The sequence below is a fragment of the Heterocephalus glaber genome, unplaced genomic scaffold, assembly GCF_053883595.1.
Source record: "Heterocephalus glaber isolate CG9 unplaced genomic scaffold, H.glaber_assembly_v1.0 deba00001673, whole genome shotgun sequence".
Classification (NCBI taxonomy): Eukaryota; Metazoa; Chordata; class Mammalia; order Rodentia; family Bathyergidae; genus Heterocephalus; species Heterocephalus glaber.
Window position 1 is genome coordinate 4,085,416 of NW_028258410.1, and position 17,068 is coordinate 4,102,483.

A 17,068-nucleotide genomic window follows, 5' to 3' on the forward strand; every position below is an offset into this window, starting at 1 on the left:
CCTTTATTTGGCATAACAGAGATAACAGTCCTATTCATCAAGGGGCTAGATATATTAATATCAGATATCTACCAAGATAAGGAGCAACAAACTTTTACCACTACTCAAGTGACTATGAACTTGCGGAAAATGTAACCATAGTTTCTAAACCCCAGCATACTCATCCTTTATGATGTAGGCATTTCCATTCTGGGTATTTATACTACAGCACCTAGATTCAGCAGCAGGACTGGCCAGAGTAGCCTTAGTTATGACATCCCCAATCAGGGGAGAATCCAAAATGTCCTTAGTATTATTATGAATAAATATATGTTAATATTTTTATACCAAGAAAATTTTTTAAAATGGGAAAAAGAAAAATGGTGGTAAAAGTAACAAGTGTACTGGGCTGGGGATGTAGCTCAGTGGCACCACATCTGCCTCGCAACACAAGGTCCTGAGTTCAATCTCCCATACCAAAAAAAAAAAAAAAAAAAAAAAAAGAAAAAGTAACAAGTATCAACCTCACAATTAGAATACAGAAAAAAGAAATGTCACAAAAATAGACCATATAAGAAGACACTGGCCTGAGCAGTGCTGGCTCAGAGACGGCGTGACTACGCCAAGTATATAACCAGTTTTCATGAAAGCCAACAGAGAAACAAAGCACCTTTTTGTGGGTGGCCTTAGCCAAGCTATTTCTAAGACAGACCTACAAAATCAGCTCAACAGATTTGGAGAAGTTTCTGATGTGGAGATCGTCACACAAAAAGATGACCAAGGAAATACACAGAAAGTTTTTGCATATGTTAACATCAGGGTAGCAGAAGCATACCTGAAAAAATGTATGTCCATTTTAAACAAAACAAAATGGAAAGGTGGTACACTACAGATTCAGCTAGCAAAAGAAAGCTTTTTACACAGATTGGCCCAAGAGAGAGAAGAAGCAAAAGCAGAGAAAGAAAAATCAACAAGAGGCAAGATCAACTTGTCAGAAAAGATGGGAGGAATGGATTTCCATATGAAAGCTGTGCCAGGGACAGAAGTACCAGGGCACAAGAATTGGGTTGTCAGTAAATTTGGAAGAGTCTTACCTGTTCTTCACCTTAAGAATCAACATAAACATAAAATCATGAAATATGATCCATCAAAATACTGCCACAACTTAAAGAAGATAAGGGAGGATTTCACAAATAGTATTCCTATAACTAGCCTCACTTGGGAATTGGAAGGAGGCAATGACCCTATGAGTAAGAAATGGCGAGGAGAGTTCTCTGACTGTCATGATCCTCTCAAGAAGATCATGAAAGTACAAAAGACCCAGGGTTCCACTGTGAGTCCGAGGACCAGTTGGGCAATGGGAGAATAACATATTACCATGGCAACAGGCTGAACAAAAAACACCTCCTGATTCCATTACTCTTTCTAGATCACACCCTGTACTTGATTCGGATGCTCAAAAACTTAAAAATATACCTTGTCAGACTTCTAACTTGGAAACTGTCAGGAAGAGAAATAGCATGTCTGATGATGATATTGATTCTGAAGATGAATGAAGAATGATAATTGCAAAAGAGGAAAATTTACAGAGAACCTCATGGTCCTCCATCAGTAACTCTGAATATGATCCCTTTGAAGTTGTAAGGGATGATTTCAAATTGGATGTTCATAAACTTCATTCTTTATCACGTGTACGTATGAATAATGTCTCTCGCCATGTTAGTGGCAATATTATGGGAAATGACTGTGAGTATGATTCAGGTGATACAGATGAACTCATTGCAATTAAAAAAAAACATCAGTAAGGTAAAAAACAGTGCAGAATTTTCCCAAACGGAAAAACCTATAAGCAAGAAATCTTTCAAAAAGAAAGAGCTTTCTGATCATTGTAATAAAGTACAAAAAAGAATACGCAAAAAATCATCCATTAATCATGGAGTGAAGCCTCTGTCTGATTCTAGCAGCAGTGACAATGAGGAGTCTGAAAGAGATGAAAAATATAAAGCCATGATGAAAAACTGCCCCCGAATTAATCTCACTCTGGCTGATTTGGGAGAGCTGGCTGGCAGTGATATGGGGGTTCCAGAAAATACTAAGAGCAGTGGCCCACAGAGTACCACAAGCTGCAAGTTTGATAGAGCTTCCAAGAGGCCCAAGGCTCCCCGTAGCATCTACACAGGCAAACAGTGCATTTGTCCTGAGGAGATTCTGGCTTCCCTTGTAAGGGAAGAAAACATGCATGGTAGACAGAAACCACAGGAAGATAAGAAAAAGCCAAAATTTCAGGCATTCAAGGGAATAGGATGTCTCTATGGAAAGGAATCAATGAAAAAGACCTTGAATATTGCCTCAGATAATATTAATGAAGAACAAAGTTCCTTGAAACATGGGGATTCTAATAGCATTTTCATAGAAAATGGGCTGCCACATGCCAATGGCTCACCAAGCAAATTAACTTCATGCCAACATACAAAGAAGGAAAATGACCTAAATAACATTCAGCCTCAAAGACAGTTAACTTATGAGACCCAAGATCACAAGGTCGTCTCCCCAAGCAGTTCAGAAAAGGAAAGTAGAAATCTTATTTCTAGTCTGTTGCCATTAAAAGGCAAGAAATCCTTAAGTCTTAGTGCAAAGATTCACAAGATAGGGTTTGATAAAGATAATTCCCATGGTACCCAACAGAGATAAGAGACTTCAGAGAAAGAGGAGTCTGATTCCAGCAGCAACACATCTAATGTGAAACCACCAAAGCACTATCCCGGGGAAGACACTCAGGAGAGCATGGCTGACTTCTTACTTTCTGTTAGTAATTCATTAAGTATGATGCTAAGGCTAAGCCTGCTGAAGATAATCAGAGGCATTTGGCAGCATTGGAGGCAAGGCAGAAAGCAAAAGAAACACAGAAGAAGCTGGTGCATAACGCACTGGCAAATTTAGATGGACCTCCACAGGACAAGCCGACACACATCATCTTTGGTTCTGACAGTGAAAGCGAAATGGAGGAGGCATCCACTCAGGAGCAAAACCTGCCAGAAGAACCTGTCAAAGAATCCAGGGGTAAAGCATCTGGGAGGCTGTTTGACGGTGAAGATGAGGAATCTGGTTCTGAGGATGACAGTGACAGGTTCAAAATTAAACCTCAGTTTGAGGGCAGAGGCAGACAAAAGCTCATGGATTTACAGTTGCACTTTGGCAGTGATGACAGATTCCGCATGGACTCTAGATTTCCAGAGAGTGACAATGAAGAAGAACAGGAAGGGGTCAATGAAAAGAAAATGGCTGAGGAAGAAGAGCTTGCTACAGAAAAAAAGAAAGCTTTGAATGTTGTGCAAAGTGTTTTGAACATCAATTTAACACTACAAGCAAAGGGCCAGTAGCTACTAAGAAATTTAAGAATATCATACATTATGATCCAACGAAGGATGATCACATCACTTATGAAAGAATGAAAGATGATAAACCAAAGGAAAGCAAAGCAAAACAAAATGAAAAAAGGGAGGAAGCTGAGAAGTTACCTGAAGGGTCTAAAGATATGTATTATAGCATTGCTCCGGACTTGAAAGAAATATTCCAAGCTACAAAAGATACCACTGAGAAAGAAAAAGACAAACCTGGACACAAGGCCTGTGGCAGAGAGAAGAATGAAGAAGTCCACAGCGTTGTAGCCCTGATGAGTGGGGCCGAGCAACCCAGCGAGTTTATGTTCTCTTTTTTTGATTCAGACTCTAAAAATGTAAAAGAAGAAACCTATAAAGTTGAAACAGCGAAACCTGGGAAAATTGGCTGGGAAGAAGATACTTGGTTCCAAGACAGCGGTTCAGAAGAGGAAGATGTTACTGAAGAAAAAGATCACAAAAAGCCCAGCCCTGAAGAAGCATCATTTCCTGAAAAAGAAACCACTAGATTTTTCTTTTTCTCTAAGAATGATGAAAGACTTCATGGTTCTGACTTATTCTGGAGAGGTGTGGGAAGTAATATTAGCAAGAATTCTTGGGAGGCACGAACAAACGGCTTGCTTATGGATTGTCAGAAGAAACATAAAGAAGCAAAAAAGAAAGTTAAACCAAAATAATAAATATCAGCATTGGTTTTGAAACTGAATGGGAACAAGGCTTACCAGGAAATTGATCTAAAAATAATTTTAGCTGACAAAGAGGACATTTCAGAGCAGAGAATATTCAAAATCTGGCTGGTGGAATACCATTCTGGTCATCTTTTTCCGTGGAATTCCTTTGTATTTTATCCTAGGTAATTTTTTTTAATTTAAAATTTATTGTAACGGGATCTGCACAAAAGAAGGGGGGGAGGGGGGGGAACATGCAGGGGACACAGGAACACAATAGCATGGCCAGGGCCACAGCTTCTGTCATGGGGAAAAGGGTGAAAAGAGAACAGGGCTGGAGCTGGGGTGGAAGAGGGAAGGGCAAAGTTTCGGCTGCATTTCCCCTGCCTCAGAAAGCACCTCTATCCCCGCCCCACTCCAGTAGCCCGGCCCTAAGATGCCATCTCTCATTCTGCGTCTGGCCCTAGTGGCTCCTCCTTTTCATCCCCTTGACTCCCCCCCCCGCCCCCCAGATTCTAAAGCAGGGTGATGTTGAGGGCCCAACCCCAACCACCCCATCTGCTGGAGATCTAACCTCTGCCTTCCCTGCTTCTGTCCCTTCTCACTGTTCTCCCTTTAGGACAGAATCTTTGATTCTCCTCCTTCTCCTCCCTCCCCCTGGAAAAAAAACCGCACCAACTCCCCAGGGAGGGGCAGCAGACAGTGGGGGGAGGACGGGAAGGAGGGGAGCAGGGACCGTGGGAGGAGAGGCTCACGAACCCCTGGGGGGCAGGGGGCCTAGGGAGGAGGGGATAGGGCAGTGGCTGCTCCTGTCCTGACACCCCTGCCCACGGTCTGTGGGACTGCAACACAGCTGAGGGACAGGTGTGCAGGGTCAGCTGATAGGGAGGAGAGGACCAGGAGAAACAAATCGTTAAAACCTAGCGAATTCCCCTAAGAACCATTTCTCTCTTTCTCTCTGGAGGCTCCTTGGTTGGAGGGGACTAATGAGGAGTTGGTGGGATGAGAGAGGGGGAGAGGAGCCTGTACCAGGGGGCTTTCCCCCACTTTCGCCGCTGCCGCCGCCATCGAACACACCTCACCAGTATCTGGTGGGTGAGGATCCCCCTTGGCCGGTGGGCTGTGGCTGGGGAGCGTCTCCAGGGACGGGGGTTTGCCCTCCCCCCATCCAGGTGGGTCTGGATGTGGCCGGCCAGCTGGGCAGGGGTCTTGCAGTGTATACTGCACAGCTTGCACAGGATGCAGTCAGCCCGCGGGGCCTGGAGCCCGTGGTCCTTCACCGCGTGGATGGGCAGGTGGAGGCACTGTCGTGGTGAAGCCTTTGTTATAGAGCTCACAGACATGGTGAGGGCCCTGGCTGTGCACCTTCATGTGGTCCGAAATATAAGCCGAGCTCAGCATCTTGCCACACACGTGACATGGCACCTTCTCGTGTCGTACTGTGTGCGCCCACAGCCAATCCTTCGTAGCAAAAGCTGCCTCACATTTCTCACACTTGAAGGGCCGCTCTGTTGAGTGCACTTGTCTGACGTGAGTGTTGAGGTGGTTCGGCCGGGAGAAGCTCTTGCCACAGTGCGAGCAGTTGAGGGGCTTGTGCACAGTGCGGTCATGTGAGCACACGTGGTAGCTCATGCGCTCCTTGAGCTTGAAGCACTGCTGGCACACCGAGCACTGGTAGGTCTTCTCCTCCGAGTGCGACAGCTTGTGCCGGTTCAGGTGGTAGACATCACAGAAGGCCTTGGCGCACATCTCGCAGGCGTGGTTCTTCCGGATGCATTTCCCCAGGCGGTCGTGGTCACTATGCCACCCCAGAACCACCGCAGCCGCCTCGCCCCCGCCCCCGCGGGCCGCCCTCACCTGGGGCACGCTCAGGAGGCTCAGGGGAACCATGGTGGGCATCTTCATGGCACCCGGCCGGCCCTGGCTCCCGTTTGGATGGCTTCGTGCCTCCGGGGGTTGTAGCCATTCTTGAACTCCTTGGCGCACAGGGCGCAGATGTAGGGCCCCTTGCCCTTTGTCTTCTCCAAGGCAGACACGACAGGGGCCAGGGCGACCGACCTTGGAGGTGGGGGCGACCGACTGCGATGGTGGCAGGGGCGGTGAGGGGCGCGGGGGGCAGCTTCAGGGCCAGCCGCTGTGCCCACCTGCAGGAGTGAAGGAGGGAGGGCGGAGGGCGAGCACAGCGAGGGTGGGAGGGCCTATCCTAGGTAATTAATTCAAAACATTCAGCTGAGCCCCGCACAGAGATACACATCTGTAATCTTAGCATTCAAGAGGCTGACGTGGACAGATCATTGGATCCCAGGAGTCTGAGACCAGTCTGGACAATAGCTCAGGAAAGAAAAAAATTAAACTGAACTTTAAAAGAATGAAGCACAGCATAGCCCCCAAAGTGTTTCTTGTACATAATCTGTTTGTCCCCCATTTTTAATAACTAATGGGCATTTTCTGATGCAAGTTTTACACAAAGCCATTTTCAATAAATAGTTCAGTGCACTTGTGTTTTTCAAAAAAAAAAAAAATAGACCATATGATGTCACATGTAAATTTCGAGCCTGACCCGTTGTACATTTCTGAAGCTCAGGTACTGGGTAAATGTAAGGAACTGGGAAGGAGCACCACAGCGCATGCTTGCAAAGGACAGCCCTGGCTGCTCAACGAGTCCCCTGTACTGACCTGCACGGGGCTCCACACCCCAGTATGAAAACTCAGCCAGCTCTGGGCTTCTGCATCTGTTCTGTCTGCTAGAACAGCATAAAAATGGACAAAAATAGATAAAAGAAATGTCTTTGGCTAAGATTTAAATAAATATTTAGACCTCGCTGGTTGTACGGCAAATGCGAATCAAGTCCATGGTTGCCAAGGGCTTGGGTTTCACCTCTGCACACGAGAAGCTATTTTATTGCTGTCCAAATGGGAAAGCCCAAAACCAGAGGCCTTACAGTATTAAGGGTGGAACAGCATAAACTGAGAATATTTATTCATAATTCTCTTGAAAAGACAAATGCTGAGTTTTTCAGTAAAATTCAGAGGTTATTTATATATTTGAAGCAAATATACATGTTTAAATCTAAAAGGAATATTTACTTCATGTGCAGATGCAGTGAAGCATATCCTATAAGTCATAATCAATTTGTCCTTTAAAAAAATCAAGTAGAATTAAAAATGTACTCTTTTAGCTGAACAGCAGTGTTTTATTTGAAATTTTGGCCAAAAAGTAAAGGAAGGATGGAAAGAAGGAAACCAGAAAGGAGGGGAGGGAAGGAAGAAGGAAATAAGAATGAGCATGTGAGAGTATGGAAAACAGTTTCTCTTTATTATAATATAGTTGAACAAAATATACTCAAATTAGGAAACAATTTTACTAAGATTATCAAGGGTTTTTTCGTGGCAGGTAGGCAGCTTATCATTTCTCCTGGGCATGTTCTCGCGTGTAGCCATGGAGGTGTTCGTTCTTGGCACACACTGAAGCAGAGTTAGAGTGAACAAGAGCGGGAGCAAGGGAAGGAGAAAAGAGGGGAGAGAGGGCAACACCAGACCCACACACGAAAGCCAGTGCTTTGTTATCATGAAATGACCTTGTCTACATTTCTTTTTATTACTTAAACGCTTTTATTGGTACATTGTAGGTATACAACCCAATTACATTTCTCATTGGGAATTGTACCTTTACATGATGCATCTTGGTTCTTATTTTTTCCCCATTCCCAGCCCTCCCTTCACCCCCTCCACCCTTCCCTATTTACAAAGACTTTGTTTCCATTTTTTCCATTTCTCATCATGTTTCCTTTCCCTTCTTTCCTTTCCCCTGCCCCTCCCACTACCCCTACCCCTTTGGACCTTTTCTTCCTATTTTGCATTATCGATTATTCATTCTAATCATTGGTACATTTTAGGTATACAATATAATGACATTCATCATTGGAAATTTGCACCTTTACATAGTCTCTCTTGGTTCTTATTTTTCACCCTTGCCCAACCCTTCCTTCAACCCCTCCACCCCTCCCTATTTGCAAATTTATTATCACGAAATGATCTTGTCTACATTTTTAACAGCTTCTTGAGTTAAAGCCTGTTAATCTGAAATAAGGGGAACTACACCTATTCTTTTGATTTTTTTAGCCCATGGGGCATATTTTTCCATCCCTTTCCTTTTATTTTGTGCTTGTGAAGTTGACAAGTCTGTTGTGTGCAGCACACTCCTGGTGGCTTTAAAAAATTCCACTTAGCTTCTGCCTGTCTTTTGAGTAGAGAATTTAATCCACTTGCATTCATAGTAGTTATTGGTAGGTAAGATTTTACAACTCCCATTTGTGAATTGTTCCCTGTGGTGTCACACATTCATACTTCCTTTCTCTCTTTCTGCCTTCTTTAGTGATTAAATAATTTCCTATAACAATTTTCTTTGACACCTTCCTATTTTTTTGCATTTATGCTACAGATATTTGTTTTTCTGATTATCATGAGCCATACATAAAACACTTTATAAAATATCATGTTGATAAATAAAATTGGTCACAGAAAAATATTTGTTTTTGCTCCGCCCTATTTTATGCTTTGGATGTTACCATTCACACCTTTCCTGTATTTATATCTCTTAATACATTATTGCACCTACTATTACTTTAACAATTGCCCTTACTTTTCACCTTGAAGATACATCTGGTTTACAAACCACCGTTATAATATTATAGTATTATGAATTTGACTGTCTGCACTTTAGTGAGTTTTATACTTTCATATGTTTCTGTGTTATTAATTTGCTTCCTTTATTTCAGTTTAAAGAACTCCATTTAGCATTTCTTATGAAGCTGATCTAATGTTGATCCCCCACAACTTTTGTTAGTTTGAAAAAGTCCTTTATCATCTTCCTTTGTATGGACAGCTTTTCCAGATATTACACAATTTTTTTTTCTTTTGTTTTGATACTGGTCACATTATTCCACTATATCCTGGCCTCCTAGATTCTTCTTAGAAATCTGCTCATGGCTTCAGAGGGTTTCCCTTGTATGTACTGAGTCTCTTTATTCTTGTTGCTTCCAAATTTCTCTTTGTCCCTTGACTTTCTTTAACTTATTTGTAAAGTATGTAGGTGATGATATATTTATATTTAAACTAACTAGGCTACTTTGGGCTTCATGTTCATTTTCTTTTCCATTTTGTCTTTATATCTTTTAATAAAGTTGAATTATTGCTCAAATTCATATTTGTCTGAGCTACTCCACCATCAGGCTGATGCAATTCCTGTAGATAACCATAAATTTAAAAACTAAAACCCAAAAGTAAGAAGTTCATAAAAATGTATAGTAGAATTAACACTGTCTATTTATCAGTAATACTATAAAAAGAAACACAAAACTTTACAGTGTAAAGTATATTTACCACCCCTTTCATCAACAAAGAATTAATGTTCCTAACATCAAACTAATTGCTACACACTAACAAAAATGTAATTTTGAAAGACAAAGTATGTAAACAGCACTCTATAAAAGAGGCAATCTAAACACCCCTCAATCCATGGAGAGGTGAGGAGTGGCATCAAATTAGACAGGGTTAAATCAGAGTAAAGACACTCAAGTGTGTAGGTCATTTCAACATGTTTTACCTTTAATTTCAAAAAATACATGAGAGGCCTGAAGACAAAAGAGTAACAGATCAAACTTACACTTAAAATGTTCACTTTTCATCTACTAATTTGACTTGAGACAGAAGGGGTTGTAAAGAAGGATAAGAAAACTATTAGGCTGAGAATATAAAGAATAGAAATGCAGCCCCACAATCTGTGTTTGGATTTATGGCTGGTGTCTGAGTACAATTTGAAATCATTTCTCATTTTATTTTCAGCATTGATTTTAATCTAGTTGAACCTCTTGGTGTATGGGCAGATTATACTGTTCAGTTAATTTCCATTTTTATACTGCATTGCCAAAAGGGATATATCCCTGATTGTTATTCCCAGGGATTAATTAAAGCACAGCTGTTACTTGGTCCCAAAGAACATGGACTTTACCTCCAGAGACTGCAGGATTATGAAACATTTCTACCACTAGATCTCATTTATTAATCACTGTTGTGTCACAAAAACAAGGAAGTAAATCATGCAAGATAAAAATGAGGCATGGTGGTCACTTAGATTAGATTGCTGGATCAGGAGAGAGCTATTTGCAATCTTAGGCATGGGCTACAGTCACACTGTCGGAAAACAGCACCTTTCCATTTAATCTGAAATACATTCAGATAAATGGAGGGTCCTTCTCAGATAAAGAAATAGGAGTTTGAACACCAAAGTTGCTCCATGACCCAGCCAGACAGAAACCAATCCAAACCATGCAGTAAATTTGATTCCATAGTCTTATAAAATCAAACCATAAAATGTTATTTTGATTTTCAATCAATGGGTTGAATTTATGATTTTCACATCATGTCCTTACTTAATTTATTGGTGCAGCCCACAAACTTTAGAACATACACAATTTCTTTTGTTTGGATGAAGGTGGTGTGGGAATTGGGAGTAAACAGTAGTTTGGTTTTGAAGACACAGGAGAAAGTGGGGTCCTTTATGGTGAGTTACATATGGGGTGGGGTTTCCTTTCAGCGGTAAGCTTTCTGGGGTGTATGTGTGCACACTGGATATCAAAGACATTCTGTGCACATATTGAAGCACTTGTATTTACAGAATTTTTTTAAAAATTCATAAAAAACTGGGAAATCCCAGTCCCTTTTTTGAACTCTGCAGGATAGCCCTCACATTCACATGGTTGATGTCCCCATGGAACCCATTAAGATTCTATGAAGTGAAGAACACCAGCCAGCTGTACCTTGGTGGCTGTAGAAGCAGGCATCTGAAGTGAGGCCAGGTCTGTTTCTTGGCCACAGCAAGCCTTTCTGCGTCCGTGGGTGGCATGCTCCCTCCACGAGGAGCAGTAATGCCAACACCCAGTTTAAGGAAGGTTCCAGCTTCCATGCAGTTTCTAGCAGGAAGATGCCCAGCCGACTCTCCCAGAAGCAGAGGAAGTGCTGGGTGCTGGGAGCGGAAGCCAGTAGAGCAAGACATTGCATGCAAAGAAGCATAAGGAGCTTCTGGACACGATTGAGACATTTTGCTCTGTCTGAAGTGGTGTCATGAATTTACGACCACCAGAACTCCTGGAATAGTACACTTTCAGCTGATGCCATTTATGTTTATAAATTATTGCTTAATAAGTTAATAAGGGCAAAACGCTATTTCAGAGTTTGCTTTGCCACACTATACAAGTCTAGGAACTAAACATAGGTACCTTTTTATGGCAGTAAAACAAACCAAATAAAAGCGAACAAGTACAAATGAAATGGATGGCATATTACAAAAATTAACATAGAAATTGTTTAATATTTGTAGGTGATGTGCATACGTGCACTATATTCTATTTTTTATCTCAATCTTTTCAATGAACTCTGAAGGCCAGGAAATAAAACAAAAGATTAGAGTGATTAAATACACATTTTCTAACTAATCCATACCTAGATTTTAATCATATCACCTCACCGGAGGTCTATACATCTACCGTCTACGAGACAGCTTTTTTTAAAAGATCAGTGTATAAGTCATCTAGGTGACACCTCTCTAGGTCTGGCTCATACATGATACTCTACAAGTTTTACTACAACAAAAGCCAAAACAGTCTCTTCCCCACACCACCCACTGCCACCATTCCTCGATATTCCTGTTTTGTTCTTCATATCAGATTCCACTTGCTATTTTGCTTCAGTGTGTCCTCCTCTAGACTGCTTAAATTTTAATTCAAGAACCATTTCTTGTAGGGAGAGATGGAGTTCTATGGGCCTGGGAGGGGTTCAGAGCTGGCCCAAGGTAGGAGGGAGACAGGTTGCTCTGCATAGATGGAAGCATCACATGGAATCCCAGTAACTGTATGACTAAAACACATCAATAGTAAGGTTTAAAGAGAGCGGTGCTGTACAAATCATCTAACCCTGTCAGTATGCCTACTATGTGAGGTGTTTAACAAATGCCTCAGTATTTTTATGAAAAGTTGTGATTATGTCTCTTTGATACCAGTTATGAAATATTGAACTTCTTAGTGATTACTACCACCACTGTGGTTTTATTGTTTCCCAAACTAAGAACTGTGAAAAGCCACTTGAAACCCTATATTTTAATGCAGAACCAAATAATATGTTTCAAAATAAATATGTATACTCAATAAATGGGAATGAAATTAAATATGCATGTATATTCACTAAATGGGAGTGAGAGTGACTTTTCTCTATGCATTGTATATTTCTCACTTCTTTTGTTAACACTATCCATTTCTTTGTTGATTACTTCATTTTTAATTCTCCTTGTCACTCTTCATTTTAGTTACACCTCTTCCACACACTGCACCAGACGGGATGTACTTATTGAGAATATACTTTGTATTAGATCTATGTTGTGTTTCTGAGATTTTGATTTGAAGAGATAGTTTCCACATTTGTATATGCATAAAGTTTTATTTATTTATCAAAGTTTAATTGTTTTAGAACTGCCCTTTTAGGCAGCCATATTGTTATATTTATAACCCACTCTACCTCCCCCTCAGGAATAAATGATGGGAACAAAACAGAAGCTGCTGAGTTTCCTCTTTCAGAGTTATCTCCCTCTAGGGAGGTGCAGACTGTGCATGGTGTCTTACTCAGCAGTTTACCTGGTGACTCTCATGGGGAACCTGCTCATCATCATGCTCACCATGCTGGATGTCCACCTACAAACCTCAATGTATTTCTTTTTAAGAAACTTGTCTTTCTTACATTTTTGCTACATTTCTGTTCCTGTTCCCAAATCTATTGTCAACTCTTTCACCCATGAAAGCTCCATCTCTTTCTCTGGGTGTGCCCTGCAAATCTTCTTTATCAGTGACCTGGGGGGGCACAGAGTTAGCCATCCTCAACGCGATGGCCTGTGACCACTATGTGGCCATCTGCCAGCCCTTGCACTATGCGGCACCTGTGTCAAGATGGTGGTCTTGTCCTGGCTCAGTGGTAATGCCTCTGGGCTCATGCATGTGGCAGCAACGTTCTCCTTAACCGTTCTATGGGTCCAATGGAGTCCATCTGTTTTTCTGTGACATTCCACAGTTCCTGAGCCTCTTAGACTCCAAAGTAATCACCAATGAGATTAGTCATAGTTTTTATTACCTGTCTTGTGATCATCTGCTTTGCATTGATCACTTTGTCCCATGTGTACATATTCTCTACCATCATGTGGATTCCACCCAAGGAGGTGAGATCCAAATCATTTTCCACCTGCATTCCCCATCTTGTGGCAGTAATGTTCTTCCTGACATCTGGAAGTTTCGCTTATGTGAAGCCAATTTCGAGTTACCCCTCCTTTGTGGACCTTCTTCTGCCTGTGTTCTACACAGTTGTTCCACCCAACCCTGTACCCCATCGTCTACAATCTGAGAAATAGGGACATAAAGGCAGCCCTGGGAAGGCAGTGCATAAGGAAGACTGATGAGTGATCCAACTCCCAGATGCTGTTCCAACCAGGTTTCTCTTACTTGATTGCTATATGCTATTCAGTTGGAGGCCAGCAGCAAGCTCAGTACTGTAGACATGCTGTCTTGTATTCCAGTAGAAGGTACTTTGAGCTGTGCAAAATACTAAAACTTATGCTTTTAATAATTGTTAATTCATTTTTTATTGGTACATTTTAGGTATACACTATGATGCCATTCATCATTGGGAATTTGTACCTTTATGTGATATATTTTTTCCCATTTCCCCATTCCCCTGCCCTCCCTTCAACCACTCCACCCCTCCTGATTTGCAAAGACTTGGTTTCCATTTTTTCCTTTTCTCATATTTATTCCTTTCCATTCTTCCCCCCCCCCCCCACACCGTCCCCTTCCTCTTTGGACCTTTTCTTTCTATTTCACATTATGCATCATGAATTTTGATCCCTATGTGTGGATGTCTTAAAAAATCTTATGAGTTACATTTTTCTCTTGGAACTCATGTTTTAATTAACTTTTATAAAAGTTGCTCACAATATATGTGTCATGAATTCAGTACATGTCTATTACTCACAATATAACAAGATCACATGTATTAAAAACAACCAAACCACAAACAAACAGAACAGAGTGTTCATTCAAAATGTTTTTGTCATTAGAAAGTGGGGTCCAATAGTGTGGAGACCAGTGCTTTGGCAGCCAGATGTAATAGTCAAAAGAGATTAACATATGTCCAGTGGTTTCATAGACAATAGCAGTACAGACAGGCATTTGATTCTAGGTATCAGATCATAAGGGAAAAACACCCACTGCATCTTATTTTTAGTGAACACATTGCGGTGTTCAGAGACCCTTCATGGTTCCTTCTGTTTTAGCATCTGAGTGGAAAGGGCTCCCTGGAGTTTGTTCAGAGTCCATCCCAGAGGGCATTTATCCACATTCTGTGCATGTAGTTATTTATGCATGGCAAAGTATTATTTTATGGATTAACATTTAAACACTAATATGAGTAGTGTCAGATACTTGTTATCCTTTAAAAAATTCCTTTTCAATTTTGTTTATATCAAACAAATAATAATTATCTATATTTATGAAGACAAATGTGAAGTTTTGGAATATGTTTGGAATGCAAAATGAAAAAAATCAGCCCAATTAACATTTCTAAATCTCCTCAAATGTTTCTCATTGCTTCCTGGAGAAAACACTTAAAATGCTGTCTTGTAGTTATTTTGAAATATACTGTAAGTTATTACTAACTAGAGTCACCATGAAGTCCAGTGGAGCATCAAAATGGATTCTTCCCATCTAAGTGTAATTGTAACCTTTGACCAGCATCTAACTTTTCTCTCTCTGGACTTCAGTAGCATCTGGTAAGCAGCATCTACTCTACACACCTTTGAGTTTGGCTTTCTTTTCAGATCCCACATACAAGGGAGGTTATTACCTGCCTCTTCACAGCTGGCTTTTATCATTTCATAAAGTGCTTTCGGTTCACCCATGTGATCCATTACAGGATTCCCTGCATCTGCAAAGCTAAGTGTGTGCCACTGCATGCATTGGCTGTTATTTGAACCCAGCACTGGTGATAGGCAGTTTGGTGTTTCCACATCCACTGTGCTGTGAGTGGTGCTGAGATGCAGAGGAGGGCAAACATCATTTGTGGCCACTTCCTCCCTACCCTTTTGCTTTCTTTCAATACAAGGGATTGAACTCAGGACCTGCACTGGGCGCTAGTCTCCAGCCCTAGTAGAGATGGGGCCTCCCTGAGTTTCCAAGGCTGGGCTTGAACCCTGGAACCTCCTGGGTCAGCCTCCCAGCTTTGGGATCCCAGGCTGTGCCAGGGATGAGCCTTTTCCTCTCCAGGGCTACCTTCCTGTGGGTGCACTCCCTGCCACAGCTAGGCCTGTCCCAGCTCTGCCCTTGTGCCCCTCCAGCTAGCCTACCTGCTACCACACTCCAGCATCTGCCAGGCCCAATTCTGGGCTCTGAGCACTAAGCTCAGTCACTGGGAGCTGGACCTCAGGGATACCAAGTGCTGGGGGACCTGGGCCTGAGCTCGCCTTGGGAAACGCTGCAGAAACCCGGCTGCGGCATCCAAAGGCTGTGGTGTGTGCGATGCGCATGAGCATGGGGGAGCACCTGTGCGTGTGTGTGCGCTCGCACGTGCCCGCCTGTGGGGAGCAGACCCTGCAGTGGGGCGTGGGGCGGGGCCTCTCTCCAGGGTTCTAAGGCTGAGATGGGTGGGGACACGGGCCAGTCAGGGGGCACAGTCAGGATCCTTAGCGCTGCTCTGCCCAAAGGGTATGGCGCTGTGGCCTCTCCAGCCAGTTGCTGCTAGCCGGGTTTCTGCAGCATTTCCCAAGGCGAGCTCAGGCCCAGGTCCCCCAGCACTTGGTATCCCTGAGGTCCAGCTCCCAGTGACTGAGCTTAGTGCTCAGAGCCCAGAATTGGGCCTGGCAGATGCTGGAGTGTGGTAGCAGGTAGGCTAGCTGGAGGGGCACAAGGGCAGAGCTGGGACAGGCCTAGCTGTGGCAGGGAGTGCACCCACAGGAAGGTAGCCCTGGAGAGGAAAAGGCTCATCCCTGGCACAGCCTGGGATCCCAAAGCTGGGAGGCTGACCCAGGAGGTTCCAGGGTTCAAGCCCAGCCTTGGAAACTCAGGGAGGCCCCATCTCTACTAGGGCTGGAGACTAGCGCCCAGTGCAGGTCCTGAGTTCAATCCCTTGTATTGAAAGAAAGCAAAAGGGTAGGGAGGAAGTGGCCACAAATGATGTTTGCCCTCCTCTGCATCTCAGCACCACTCACAGCACAGTGGATGTGGAAACACCAAACTGCCTATCACCAGTGCTGGGTTCAAATAACAGCCAATGCATGCAGTGGCACACACTTAGCTTTGCAGATGCAGGGAATCCTGTAATGGATCACATGGGTGAACCGAAAGCACTTTATGAAATGATAAAAGCCAGCTGTGAAGAGGCAGGTAATAACCTCCCTTGTATGTGGGATCTGAAAAGAAAGCCAAACTCAAAGGTGTGTAGAGTAGATGCTGCTTACCAGATGCTACTGAAGTCCAGAGAGAGAAAAGTTAGATGCTGGTCAAAGGTTACAATTACACTTAGATGGGAAGAATCCATTTTGATGCTCCACTGGACTTCATGGTGACTCTAGTTAGTAATAACTTACAGTATATTTCAAAATAACTACAAGACAGCATTTTAAGTGTTTTCTCCAGGAAGCAATGAGAAACATTTGAGGAGATTTAGAAATGTTAATTGGGCTGATTTTTTTCATTTTGCATTCCAAACATATTCCAAAACTTCACATTTGTCTTCATAAATATAGATAATTATTATTTGTTTGATATAAACAAAATTGAAAAGGAATTTTTTAAAGGATAACAAGTATCTGACACTACTCATATTAGTGTTTAAATGTTAATCCATAAAATAATACTTTGCCATGCATAAATAACTACATGCACAGAATGTGGATAAATGCCCTCTGGGATGGACTCTGAACAAACTCCAGGG

General features: G+C 42.5%; 3 pseudogenes; 2 read left to right on the forward strand and 1 right to left on the reverse strand.

The window, feature by feature from the left end:
- Positions 1-523: 523 nt before the first annotated feature.
- LOC101697400 (nucleolar protein 8 pseudogene) lies at positions 524-4,083 on the forward strand (annotated as a pseudogene).
- A 977-nt stretch (positions 4,084-5,060) lies between these two features.
- On the reverse strand, positions 5,061-11,585 carry LOC101710000 (myc-associated zinc finger protein pseudogene; annotated as a pseudogene).
- A 266-nt stretch (positions 11,586-11,851) lies between these two features.
- On the forward strand, positions 11,852-13,545 carry LOC147822103 (olfactory receptor 14L1-like; annotated as a pseudogene).
- The last annotated feature ends 3,523 nt before the right edge of the window (positions 13,546-17,068 follow it).